This window comes from Callorhinus ursinus, unplaced genomic scaffold, assembly GCF_003265705.2.
Source record: "Callorhinus ursinus isolate GAN/ISIS: 27379988/994484 unplaced genomic scaffold, GSC_fseal_2.0 scaffold23, whole genome shotgun sequence".
NCBI lineage: Eukaryota > Metazoa > Chordata > Mammalia > Carnivora > Otariidae > Callorhinus > Callorhinus ursinus.
The window spans coordinates 15,703,286-15,718,126 of NW_027397085.1; the positions used below are offsets into that span (position 1 = coordinate 15,703,286).

At 38.0% G+C, this 14,841-nt stretch overlaps 1 protein-coding gene across 4 annotated transcripts in view; it reads left to right on the top strand.

Annotated features, from left to right (window-relative positions):
* Window positions 1–14,841, top strand: part of PDE4D (phosphodiesterase 4D) — a 1,488,864-nt gene that overhangs the window by 227,863 nt on the left and 1,246,160 nt on the right. The window lies entirely within an intron of this gene.

Consider the following 14,841-nt stretch of genomic DNA (forward strand, 5'->3'; position numbering starts at 1 on the left):
TCTTAGAGGACCCCTTTCAGTATTTCTTGGAGGGCTGGTTTCATGTTTACAAATTCCTTTAGTTTTTGTTTGTCCTGGAAGTTTTTTATCTCTCCTTCCATTTTCAATGAGAGCCTAGCTGGATATAGTATTCTTGGCTGCATATTTTTCTCGTTTGGTGCTCTGAAGATCTCATGCCAGTCCTTTCTTGCCTGCCAGGTCTCTGTGGATAGGTCTGTTGCCAATCTAATGTTTCTACCATTGTAGGTTACATATCTCTTCTCCTGAGCTGCTTTCAAGATTTTCTCTTTGTCTCTGAGACTCGTAAGTTTTACTTTTAGATGTCAGGGTGTTGACCTATTTTTATTGTTTTGAGAGGGGTTCTGTGTGCCTCCTGGATTTTGATGCCTGTTTCCTTCCCCAGATTAGGGAAGTTCTCTGCTATAATTTGCTCTAATATACCTTCTGCCCCTCTCTCTCTTTCTTCTTCTTCTGGGATCCCAATTATTCTAATGTTGTTTCGTCTTATGGTATCGCTTCTCTCTCGAATTCTGCCCTCATGATCCAGTAGTTGTTTATCTCTGTTTTTCTCAGCTTCTTTATTTTCCATCATTTGGTCTTCTATATCACTGATTCTCTCTTCTGCCTCATTTATCCTAGCAGTTAGTGCCCCCATTTTTGATCGCACCTCATTAATAGCCTTTTTGATTTTGACTTGGTTAGATTTTAGTTCTTTTATTTCTCCAGGAAGGGTTTCTCTAATATCTTCCATGTTCTTTTCAAGCCCAGCTAGTATCTTTAAAATCATGATTCTGAACTCTAGGTCCGACATCGTACTAATGTCCGTATTGAGTAGATCCCTGGCAGATGGTACTACCTCTTGTTCTTTTTGCTGAGGTGATTTTTTACGTCTTGTCATTTTCTCCAGAGAATAGATGAATGAGAGAACAAAATGCTAAGAGGTTAACAACGTCCCCAGCAAATATACTCTAAACAAATCAGAAAAGACCTGAAACCAGGCGAAAAGAAAGGGAAAGAAATTAAAAAGAAAGAGAAAAAAATGGAAAAAGATAAAAACAAACAAAAACAGAACAAAACAAAAAAAACCCAGTATGATCAAATGTGATCAGGCTAATGCATAGATCAGTGCCACACACTAGATTTTGGGTGTATTTTGGTCTCTTAGAAGAAAGTGCCTCCTAAATTTTAAAGAAAGAAAGACTTATATATGTACAAAATAAGGGTTGATACAATGAAGGGATGGAAGATGACTGTAAAGATGAAAATTATAAAAGATTTTATAAAAGGAATTGATAAGAAGTTGTTTGAAAAAAGAAAGAAGATTTAAAAAAAAAGAAAAAAAAAGAGACTGTGATCAGGCAGGAGACTAGAACAAAGCCATACACTAGTGATTTAGGGTATATTTTGATCTGTTAGAAGAAACTCTATCTCAAAATTTTAAAGAGAGAACAACATATATATATGCCAAAAATAAGGGTATCTACTATGAAGGGATAGAATATGACTCTAAAAATGAAAAATAAAAAATTTTTTTTTCAAAAAGGGATTTCTAAGATGATGGTTGAAAAAGGGAAGAAGAAAAATTAAAAAAAAACAGTTAAAAAATTACCTTTGAAAAACTAATGAAGCACTGTAAAAAAAGCCATGAATTCTATGTGCAGTATTCCTCTAGCACTGGAGTTCTCCCGTTGTCCTTGTTGGGTAAACTTGGTCTTGGCTTGCTGGCTGTTCGTGCTCATCTTCTGGGGGAGGGGCCTGTTGCCGTGGTTCCCAAATGTCTTTGCCGGAGGTGGAATTGCCCCGCCCCTGTGAGTCCGGGCTAAGCAATCTGCTCGGGTTTGCTCTCGGGAGCTTTTATCCCTGCAAGCTCTCGGTACAGGCTTGGAGGACGAGAGTGAAAATGGTGGCCTCCCAGTCCCTGCCTGGAGGAGCTGAGAACTCAGGGCCCTGCTCCTCAGTGCGTCCCCAGAGGAAAGCAGTCAGTCACTCCCGTGTCCCCGGTCTCCGGTCGCACTCCGTGTTCACCCAGCCTCTGACCGAGCATTTCTATCTCTGGCACCCAACCCCGTGTGGAGTCTCCAAACCCAGCAGATCCCTGCGGTGCGCTTCCGCGCCGCTCCTCCAGGGGGAGGGAGGGGAGTCTCCCCGGATCTGCCGCTTGTCGGGTCCCTGCTGGAGGAGCAGTGGCCCGACTGGGCCACGGATCACAGTTTATGGCCACCCCAAGCTGAGAGCCCGCGCCTCCGCTCCGTCTCTGCAGCCGGCTTCCCCGCTCCGATACCTGGGAGCTCTGCCGCACTCAGGCACCCCTGGTCTTTCTGTGACCCCGAGGGTCCTGAGACCACACTGTCCCGCTAGGGTTCCACCCCCCGCTTAGCCACTGGAGCGACGTCCCTCAGCGGAGCCGACTTCTAAAAGTTCTGATTTTGTGCTCCGCGGCTCTATCACTTGCCAGAAGCGGCTGACGGAGGCCCCCTCTCCCGCCGTCTCTCCTCCCAAATATCGCCTCGGATTCACTTCTCCACACGTCCTACCTTCCAGAAAGTGGTCGCTGTTCTGTTCAGAGAGTTGTTGCTATTCCTTTCTTCGATCTCCTGTTGAGTTCATAGGTGTTCAGAATGGTTTGATCCCTATTCAGCTGAATTCCCGAGACCAGACGAAATCCAGGTCTCCTACTCCTCCGCCATCTTGCTCCGCCCCCCGAGATGTGTAATTTTGAAATAATTTGCTTTTTAAACAATCTGTGCGTCATTCCTTTTGTAAAGGTAGATATTCTAAGAGCTTTTCCTGCTATGTATGTGCTCAATTATATTCTGGTTACTATTTCTTTCTTAGATCACTTTTGTTAATTTATGTTTTCTTTCATTACTGTCACTGCGTCAGGATTATGTTAATCAGAACAGGGTTATATATACTATTCTTTTATGATATTCTTCATCTTGTTTGGCCTTATCTATGTAGTAATTTTTAATGAAATTTGAATTTGCTGTTTCTTACTTAGCCTTTGTGAATTTTACTTACTTCATTGCTCCTTTTTCTGCTTTTATTTGTATCAATTCACTTTTCCTATTTTTTAGGGTTATTTTAGGATCTTTTTTCTAGTTCACTAAATGAATATCTAGTTTTATTTTTGATTTTAATTGATTCATTCCTGCTACTTTTCTTAGGGTTATTTTATTGACCTTTACTGAAATCCTTTAGCTTATTGAGTTGAATATCTTGTTCTCTTATTTTCATTTTTTTTTAAACAAGAACCCTAAATACCATGAGTTTTTGCCCCATCTTAGTCCATCTTTTACCACACATTATCAGCTTTTATATAGACTTCCTAATTATTTTCAATGTTAATGAAATTCCTAATTATGTTTATTGAAATTTTGATTTCTTCTTTAGTCTGTGCCACTTTAGTATGTTTTATTTTAAAGTTTGCCTTTGTGTTTTTAAGTTTCTGTTCTGGTATTAATTTCCAATTAATTTTTCTTGTGTGTTTATGTGTTTCACATATTTGTGCATTTTGTGAGCAGATGATATATTTAATTCTTACATTTTATAACTTTCTGATATTTTTAACTGCCCCTAATATAGGATCATTTTTTTCTTTTCTTTCAGCCATATTGAAGTATAACTGACAACATTGTAATATATTTAAAGTTTATAGTGTGGTGATTTGTATACATTGTACAAGGACTTTCTTAATTACACATCTATACCTCACATTTTTACCTTTTTTCATGTTTGTGTGAGAACACTTATCTACTCTTAGCAAATGTAATTATATGATACATTGTTATCAGCTGTAGTCACCATCCTATAATTAGATCCTTGGACCTCATTCGTCTTAGAACTGAAAGTTTGTACTCTCTCCCCATATTTCCCACTCCTCATCTCCTGGCAACTACCATTCTCCTTCTAGTTTCTATAAGTTTGATTTTTTTTTTTTAAGATACCACATGGTATCATGTAGTATTTGCCTTCCCCTGCCTAGCTATTTCACCTACTGTAGTTCCCTCCATGTTGTTGCTAATGGCAGGCTTTCTTTTTAAGGGTGAATAATATTCCTGTGTTTGTGTGTGTGTGTGTGTGTGTGTGTGAGAGAGAGAGTGAGAGAGAGTGAGAGAGCTATCCATCTGTCTGTTGACAGGCGCTTAGGTTGTTTCCAAACCTTGGTTATTGTGAATAATACCACAATGAAAATAGGTGTACATATATCTTTTCAAAATAACAACTTCATTTCCTTTGGATATGTACTGAGAAGTGGAAATGCTGGATCATATAGTAGTTCTAGTGTAAATATTTTGAGGACCCTCCATACTCTTTTCCACAGTGTCTGCACCAACTTACATTCCCACCAACAGTGCACAGGGTTCTCTCTTCTCTACATTTTTGCCAGCATTTGTTATTTCTCCGTATTTTCTTTCTTTTTTTGACAATAGACATTCTGACAGGTGTCATGTGATATGTTACTGTGCTTTGATTGGCATTTCCCTGATGATTGGTGATGTCAAGAACCTTTTCATGTTCCTTTTGGCCATTTGCGTGTCATCTTTGGAAAATGTTACTCCACTCTTGTTCCCATTTTATATTTTATTTTATTTTTTTTAATTTATTTTGTTTTATTTTGTTAGTCACTATACATCATTAGTTTTTGATGTAGTGATCCACGATTCATTGTTTGTGTATAACACCCAGTGCTCCATGCAGTACATGCCCTCCTTAATACCCATCACTGGGCTAACCCATCCCCCCACCCCCCTCCCCTCTAGAACCCTTAGTTTGTTTCTCAGAGTCCATAGTCTTTCATGGTTCATCTCCCCCTCTGATTCCCCCCCTTCATTTTTCCTTTCCTTCTCCTAATGTCCTCCATGCTGTTCCTTATGTTCCACGAATAAGTGAAACCATATGATAATTGACTTTCTCTGCTTGACTTATTTCACTAAGCGTAATCTCCTTCAGTCCCATTCATGTTGATGCAAAAGTTGGTTATTCATCCTTTCTGATGGCTGAGTGATATTCCGTTCTATATATGGACCACATCTTTTTTATCCATTCATCTGTTGAAGGGCATCTCGGCTCTTTCCACAGTTTGGCTATTGCAGACATTGTTGCTGTGAACATTGGGGTGCATATGGCTCTTCTTTTCACTGCATCTCTGTCTTTGTGGTAAATACCCAGTAGTGCAATTGCTGGGTCATAGGGTACCTCTCTTTTTTATTTTTTTGAGGCACCTCCACACTGTTTTCCAAAGTGGCTGTACCAACTTTCATTTCCACCAACAGTGTAAGAGGGTTCCCCTTTCTCCACAACCTCTCCAACATTTCTTGTTTCTTGCCTTGTCAATTTTTGCCATTCTAACTGGTGTAAGGTGGTATCTCGGTGTGGTTTTGATTTGAATTTCCCTGATGGCTAATGATGATGAACATTTTTCATGTGCCTATTAGCCATTTGTGTTTCTTCTTAGGAGAAGTGTCTGTTCATGTCTTCTGCCCATTTTTTGACTTATTTGTTTTTTGGGTGTTGAGTTTGAGAAGTTCTTTATAGATCTTGGGTACCAGCCCGACTTTATCTGTAGTGTCATTTGCAAATATCTTCTCCCATTCTGTGGGTTGCCTCTTTGTTTTGTTGACTGTTTCCTTTGCTGTGCAGAAGCTTTTTATCTTGATGAAGTCCCAAAAGTTCATTTTTGCTTTTGTTTCACTAGCCTTTGGAGATGTATCTTGAAAGAAGTTGCTGTGGCCGATGTCAAAGAGGTTACTGCCTATGTTCTCTAGGATTTTGATGGATTCCTGTCCCACATTGAGGTCTTTGATCCATTTTGAGTTTATCTTTGTGTATGGTGTTAGAGAATGGTCGAGTTTCATTCTTCTGCATGTGGCTGTCCAATTTTCCCAGCACCATTTATTGAAGAGACTGTCTTTTTTCCCATTGCATATTTTTTCCTGCTTTGTTGAAGATTATTTGACCATAGAGTTGAGGGGCCATATCTGGGTTCTCTGCTCTGTTCCATTGGTTTATATGTCTGTTTTTGTGCCAGTACCATGCTGTCTTGGTGATCACTGCTTTGTAATATAGCTTGAAATTGGGCAACGTGATGGCCCCAGCTTTGTTTTTCTTTTTCAACATTTCCTTGGTGATTCAGGGTCTTTTCTAATTCCATACAAATTTTAGGATTGTTTATTCCAGCACTTTGAAAAATGTCATTGGAATTTTGATTGGGATGGCATTGAAGGTATAGATTGCTCTGGGTAGCATAGACATTTTAACAATGTTTTTTCTTCTGATCCATGAGCATGGAATGTTTTTCCATCTTTTTGTGTCTTCTTCAATTTCTTTCATGAGTGTTCTATAGTTCCTAGAGTATAGATCCTTTACCTCTTTGGTTAGGTTTCTTCCAAGGTATCTTACGGTTTTTGGTGCTATTGTAAACGGAATTGTTTCTCTAATTTTTCTTTCTACAGTTGCATTGTTAGTGTGTAAGAAAGCAACTGATTTCTGAGCATTGATTACTCTCACCACTATTGTTCAACATGGTACTAGAAGTCCTAGCAACAGCAATCAGACAACAAAAAGAAATAAAAGGTATTCATATTGGCAAAGAAGAAGTCAAACTCTCTCTTCATAGATGACATGATACTTTATGTGGAAAATCCAAAAGACTCCACCCCAAAATTACTAGAACTCATACAATAATTCAGTAATGTGGCAGGATACAAAATCAGTGCACAGAAATCAGTTGTTTTCTTTTTCCCATTTTTTAAAAAGATTTATTCATTTGAGAGAGAGCGTGTGGGGTGGGGGACTGAGGGAGAGGGAGAGAGAATCTTTAGCAGATTCTGTGCTGAGCATGGAGCCCCAGTTGGGGCCCGATCCTGTGACCCTGAGATCACAACCTGAGCCAAAACCAAGAGTCAGTTGGTTTACCACTTGTACCATCCAGGCACCCTATGTTTTGCCCATTTTTAAATTGGGGTATTTATTATTTGTTTTTGTTTTGCTGTTGAGTTATACGAGTTTTCTATATATTTTGAATATTGCCCCTTATCACATATGTGGTTTACAAATATTTTCTCCCATTGTATAGTTTACCTTTACATTTTGTGGATATTTTTAAAAGTTTTTATTTATTTATTTGACAGAGAGAGACACAGTGAGAGAGGGAACACAAGCAGGGGGAGCAGGAGAGGGACTGAGCAGGGCGCCTGACGTGGGACTTGATCCCAGGACCCTGGGATCATGACCTGAGCCGAAGGCAGATGCTTAATGACTGAGCCACCCAGGCGTCCCGGGTTTTTTGTTTTTGTTTTTGTTTTTGTTTTTTCCTGTGTAGAAGCTTTTTAGTTTGTTGTAGGCCCGACTTACTGATTCTTTTCTTTTTTTACTCATGCTTTTGCTGTCATATCTAAAAAAAATCCTTGCCAAGACCAATGTCAAGGAAAATTTTTCCTATGTTTCTTTTAGGAATTTCAAAGTTTCAGGTCTTACATTTAAGTCTTTAATGTATTGAGTTGATTTTTGTGTATGGGGTAAGATATTGGTCTAGTTTCATCATTTTGCATGTGAATATAAAGTTTTCCCAGCATCGTTTATTGACTTATCTTTCTCATTGAATATTCTTGGCTCTTTTGCCAAATGTTAGTTGACCACATATGCATGGGTTTGTTTCTGGGGTTTTGATTCTATTCCATTGGTTTTGTGTCTGTTTTTTTTTTTTTTTTAAATGTCAGTACCATACTGTTTTGATTAGGATAGCTTTGTAATATAGTTTGAAATCAGGAGGTGTGATGCCTGCATGTCTGTTACTCTTTCTTAGAATTGCTTTGGTAATTGTCTCCTCATCCGGCAGAATCAGGTCAGCTTTCTGCTGTGCTTGCTGGCTGGCTGCAAAGCCTCATTCTCAGCACCCTCCCTCTTGGGAGCACACGCAGGGAGCTGGGCATGGGATGGGAGTATATGTGGGTTCATGGATGGGTTTCCCGATGGAGTCTGTAAAGTGGTCTTAGGACCTTTGATACATTTTGATCTGAGCTCTCACTTGTCACTCTGGCCTGCCAGCCACTACTGACCCTCTGTGGTGGAGTTCACATCTCAGTATTCTGGATGGGGTTAGAAAGAAGTGTGTCACTTTGACAGCATCCTGCACAGCTTGGCAAAGCAAGTGCTTACTTATATGCTGTCACATTGCTCTATGGGAAAGATCATGGGCTGAGAAAATCTCTCATGACCTGGGGCCATGCTCAGGGAGCGCTGGGGGGAGTTGTGATGTAGGGAAAGTGAAACTTCCTCTTCCCCCTTCAGTGCATCCAATCTCTAATTTTTTTGCTCCAGCTGTGTGCTTGAACTTCTCCATTGGACTCCCAGACTTTTACAAAAGTTCTTTCCTTCCTGGGTGATTATCAAAATTGGTGTTCCTTTGGGGAAAGACTATAGAAAACTCTTATTCAGCCATGTTGACGATGTCACCTGAACTAGTGTGTTTGATTCTTTTTTGTAGGCATATTTAATCTTGCCTAGAATCTTGCAGAATTTTCCCCCTATATTTACTAGTTTAAAAATGTCAGCTATGTTATAGTGTAGGTTTTTACTCATTTATATTTTTCCTGAAGCCATGTAACTGCTCTTTCTGAGATTCAAAAGGTTTTATAAGACTATTTTTCATGGTGGTTTCTGTTTCTCTGGGCTGTCTTCAAGAAACGCTGATTAATGTTGGTTAACTCCCTAGTCTCTATTTTTCTGCTTCTTTTCTACCATGGTTTCCGTTTTCTTTCTCCCTCTGAGATCGTCTAGAACAGTTAAATAATGATTAAATTTACCACCTTTGGTATCAATTCTTATACTCTGTTTTTAGTTTATGATTTTTTTTTCTTACCATATGCTTTCTTCTTCCAATTTCACACCATTGCCTTTTTATCTTGCCTGGAATTCTCTTCATTTCATCCTGTTTCTCTCATACAGGCCATGTCCCTTTATCCAAAATAAGGATGCCAAATTGTTTTCTGAAATTTTCTTTTGGATTCTGTAGTTAAAGATTTATCAGAGGTTTGCTTTGAATTTTTGGAACAGTATTCTCTTCCCCTTGAAATGCTTAAAAATTTTTTTCTATTCAATTTTGAGTGATGCCATGAGGATACACAGGTTGAGTGGATTTTCCTTGTTCCACATCCTTTTCTCCTGTAACGGTGGTGAAAACTTCAGTTTATGATTTAGTAGACATTATTTCCCTTTTAATTACCATTTCCTGGCAGTCTTTATTTAATATACTTCCCCTCAGTGGCAGTTCGAGCTTCTTTCAACTCCCATGGTCTGATTCTTTGGTACTCCAAGGAGAAATGTTACACGGCATCCTAAATCCCAGATAAATATAACAGAATTGCATTGTTTTTGAATCCACTGTAATATACTCCAAATTTCTTCCATCTATGCAGTATATTATTCTTATTGTGATAGATGACACAATTAGAGAACAAGAATTTCCTTTATGCTATTGACTGCAGAGGTCACACAGGTAGAAAATGAAAGGGTCAGTTTGCACAAATCATCCTCACTGTTAGATACATTAACAAGAAAGTGTAATTGAATTGCATGTATTAAAGAGATGAAACCATTCAACAAATTGTTCTTAATAGAGGAAAAAGATGATATGTGAGCTAAAATTGACATGAAAAACACAGGAAGAAGCTGAGGGGTTGGAGTGGGAGGGAAAATGGTGGAGGTTATTGAGTATCTATTAGAGTGTGCAATTGCATTTTCGAAATAATTAGTCACCTAATTATATATCCAGCTACAGTAATTGTTGTTCCATAGTTATGATTTATTTTAAGTATTCTCTGTGTGTAGTTTTCAGTTGCTTATTTTTTTTTTCCAAAATCAAATTTGAGAGGAATACATTTGTTAGAAATTGCTTTAGGAATGTATTTATATGTCATTCTGGAACAAGTAGAAAGATTTTTTTTCTTCTAAATGGCTATGAAGGTGATTAAGTTCTCTGACCTTCTAGATAAATACATTCATGTTAGTTGAATGGTAGGCAGTAATAAACAGGAGACGTTAAGGAAAAATAACACATTTGATGCAAATCAATTTCTGGTACTTAATCACTTCATTGAGATTTTGCCTATAATTTACTTGTATCTTACTGGTAGATGTTTGTTGAAGAAAGGTAACAAAGGATTGTCCAATGACATATAAACCATGGCCAAATAAAGAATTCACAGTTTTTACAATAGGGGGATTTTCTGGAATTCAGATACAAAAAGAGCTTGGTACTCCAGGAGTATGTTATTTTGAATATACATTTGAACTGGCTGAAAACCTTACTTTATAGCTGAATGCCTTGGCAGTTTGTTAATCATCACATCCGTAAAAATGAGCCATTTGCAATTTAGTGGGCTTCACACTTGGAATGTCTTGAAGATGTGTCTTCTCTGGATATGCCAAATTAAGCATGCATTGAAGTTAGATCGTGTTAAAATTTCCACAATAAAATCTTATTATTGCATTTCCTGCATAAGTGGTTTGGCATAGAAATTCTCTTACAATTAAACCTGCTTTGACCACTTATATGAAAGTGAACCTACTGACTTTGGTTATAGAATAATAGCAGCAATTTTCTTATAAGGTGTATTTCAATAATTGGAACCTTGTTTTTATTACACAATTGGAGTTACAATCTCCTGGAAAATAATTTTTTCAGAAGACTGGGTAGATAAAAACATCATCTTGGTAATGCACTTGAAACTGTTCAGATTTCTAACATATTTGGACCCTGTGCTACACTTCTAGACATGTTAGTTTCCATCTAACTGTTTATTTTTCTTTTAAGACATTTAAAGTTTCATAGTATGTGCCCCCATCTGTATTCACCAGTTCGATTCCCAGTGAATTAAAGATTTCTATTTCTCCATGCTTGTAGCTTTCATTAGTTTGTATTTCTGCTTTTGTTGAGGCTCCATGTTCTCAACCTGTTCTCATGCACAGAACTTGGCGAACCTCATGTAGGTTGTTAATTTTACCTTTAGTACCTGTGGATTATAACAATACTTGATGAGAAAATTCACTTTTTAATTACTTGGCATTTTATTAATACCAAAAAAAATTAAAGAACAGAAAAGTGTATATTTTTTAATTTACACAGTTCATTCAGTATATAGACTCTCAGACCTTCGCAGTAGCATGTGTCAGATTGGGAAACTCTGATCGTTGTGCGGTTGATATAGTTTGTCACAGTTTGTTACATCTGAAAAGCACTGATGGCACTTACTAGAAAAAGAGGAAGGGAGGGGAGAGAGAGAATGAGAGAGAGAGAATATGGCTCTTTAAAAAGCAAATTAACTGAGTCATTTTAAAAATGAACACCTGTGAATTGTGTAAGACTGTTGAATCACAGACCTGTACCTCTGAAACAAATAATACATTATATGTTAAAAAAAAAAAAAAGAAGAAGAAGAAGAAGATAGCAGGAGGGGAAGAATGAAGTGGGGGAAATCGGAGGGGGAGACAAACCATGAGAGATGATGGACTCTGAGAAACAAACTGAGGGTTCTAGAGGGGAAGGGGTGGGGGGATGGGTTAGCCTGGTGATGGGTATTAAAGAGGGCACGTTCTGCGTGGAGCACTGGGTGTTATGCACAAACAATGAATCGTGGAACACTACATCAAACACTAATGATGTAATGTATGGTGATTAGCATAACATAATAATAAAAAAAAATGATCACATTCATTGAAGGTGAGAAAATCCCTCTAGGCCTTGGCTCTGACTCTTCAGGAAAAACAGACAATGGAGAGGCAGATAAGGCTGCTTTCATGCTTTGTCATCTCTGAGGGACCTGGAAAGCCTGGAGGCCTGAGAATACTTCCTCCCCAAGGATATACCAGCATATCTTGGGGGACCTGAAGCTCAGTGTTGGGGTTTTGTATAAGTGTGGCACCTAGAATAATGGGTCGGATCTTCTTAATGGGCTGAAGGGTTTAAGTAGATAGTGGTCTCAAGCAACTCAGCCTGCAAGTCAGAAAACACTAACCTCCCCTCTTGAGCTAACTAAAGATCCTTCTGATGAAGTTAATTACATTCTCTGGTATCTCACTTACTGCCTCAGTTTAACTCAGTGGTTCTCAGATGAGGGCAGTTTTGACCCGGGGGCAAATGTTTGGAGGCATTTTTGAGGAATTGCCTCATTGGAGGCAATGAGGGGAAGGGTGTTACTACTGTCTAGTTAGTAGAAGGCAGGAATGCTACTAAACATCCTCCAAGGCACAGGACACACCCACCCCCACCAATAAAGAATTATCTGTAGGAGTATTTGATAAAACCATCTCCAAACAACAACAACACAACTGTTCAACCCTGTAGCTAACGTCGTACTTAAAGGTGAAAGAGTGCTTTCTCCCTAAGTTGGGGAACACAGCAGTAATATCTTTTGTCCTACCTCTGTTCACTATTTCACTAGAGATACTAGCCAGTGCAATTTTGCAAGAGAATTAAAAGGCATATTTTGCAAAGGAAAAAATAAAGTGGTCTTTATTCACGGGTGACGTGAACATGTACATAGGTAACCACAAGGAAGAATTTCAAAGTGACTTGAACCAGTAAGTGAGATGAGGAGGGTCTCAGTATCCAAGTCTGTACAAATTCATTTTATTTATAAATACTTGAAAAGTGAAAATTGAAAATTCCATTTATAATATTGTCAAAAAATAAAACATTTAGAAGTAAATTTAATAAAATACACGCAGAACCTCTACACAGAAAACTATAAGATAGTACTGAGAGAAATTAAAGCAGACCTAAATAAATGGAGAGAAATACCATGTTTGTGGATTGGAAGACTCAGTATTGTTAAATGTCAATTCTCCCTGAATTAATCTATGGATTGATATCTTAATTTTCATCTCAGGAGGGATTTATGTCCGAGGAATTGACAAGCTTATTTTGAAATTTATATGAAAAAGGAAAGAATCTGGAGTAGTTAAAATAATCTTGAAGGAGAACAGTTCTACCTGACTGTAGACTTTCTCTAAAAATACAGTGATCAAAATGGTGAAATTTTGGCATAAGTACAAAGAGAACAGAATATAGTCCAGAAATAGACACATATTTACAGAGTAACCTGATTTTTTCAAGACACCGAGGCAATTAAAAGAGGGAATGCAAAGTCTTATTTACAAATGGTCCTGGAACAATTGGATGTTCACATGGAAAAAAATGAATCTCCACTCCTACTTCAAGCCGTAAACACAAATTAATTCACAGTGGATCACAGACATAAAAATAAAACACTACTAGAAGAAAAGGTAGGTTATTATTTTTCAAATTGGTGTTTGTGGTGGATGGTATGTTTGTGTCCTCCCAAAATTCACATACTAAAATCTAACCACCAGTGTGATGGTTTTAGGAGGTGGGGCCTTTGGGAGATGATTAGGCTATGAAGGTGGAGCCATCATGAATGGGATTAGTGGCCTTCTAAGGGGCTGAAGAGACCAAAATTCTCCCCTTCTGTTGTGTGAGAACATGGCCAAGGCACAGCTGCCTGTGAAAACAAAGCCGACACTCACCGGGACACTGAATTTCCAGCACCTTGATCTTGTACTCCCCAACCTCTAGAACTGGGAGAAATAAAGTTCTGTTGTTTATAAGCCACCCAGTCTCTGGTTTTTGTTAGAGCAACCTGAACTGACTAAGACAATAGTAGGCCAATATTTCTTTGTTAAGATGCAGAAAATACCTTAAAAATTGATATATCATCAAAAGACTAAATGAGTAAGCATGCCACCAACAAGTTGAAAATATTTGTAAAACATGTCTGTTAAAACACTCAAATCATTACTACCTAAAGAATTTCATACTTAATAAGAAAAAGACATGGGACGCCTGGGTGGCTCAGTAGGTTAAGCGACTGCCTTCGGCCTGGGTCATGATCCCAGGGTCCTGGGGTTGAGTCCCACATCGGGCTCCTTGTTCAACAGGGAGCCTGCTTCTTTCTCTCTCTCTCTCTGCTTGTGCTCTCTCTGTCAAATATATAAAATCTTAAAAAAAAAAATTCTAAATTATTTCAATGAGCACTTTACAAAGGTACATATATGAATGGTTAGTGAACACAGTAAAGAGTGCTTAAAATTTTTAGCCTTCAGAGAAAAGCATTTATCAGCACCTTGAGATAATACTATACACCCACTAGCATGGCCAAAATAAAAAATATATTCAACCCCAAATACTGGTGAAGATTGGAACCACTAAACTCTCCTACATTGCTGGTAGGGATATTAAATGTTAAAACTGCTTTGGAAAAAGTTTTTGTGCTTAAAATTAAAAGTTACCCAGAAGAAATACAAATCTATATGTAAGAAAGACTTAAGAATGATTGTAGCAGCTTCATTCATTACAGCCCTGAACTGGAAGCAACTCATTATCAACAGGAAAATGAATAATCCCATTTTGGTATAGTTGTACAAAGTGGAGTACTACTCATCAGTATAAATGAATGAGCTATTGGTACCCACAACAACATGAATGAGTCTCACAGACATAATGCTGAGCAAAAGAACCAAAATAACAATACATCTTGCATAATTTCATTTTTGGGAAGTTCTAGACCAAAACCAATGCAAGGTTAAAAGAAATGATTGCCTCTGTGAAGTTAAGATTGATGAGAGAGAGACTTAAGAGAATGTTTTAAGGAGATGGAAATGTTCTATGTCATCAGGAGAATGTGGGTTACACAGGTGTTTCTATGTTGCATGATTGTACTATTGAGATTTATGAATCTTTTTTGCATGGTCACTTACTTGAACATTTAAAAATGTTAATAGCAGTATGGGGTAAAAAAATACTTCTCCTTTTATAAAATT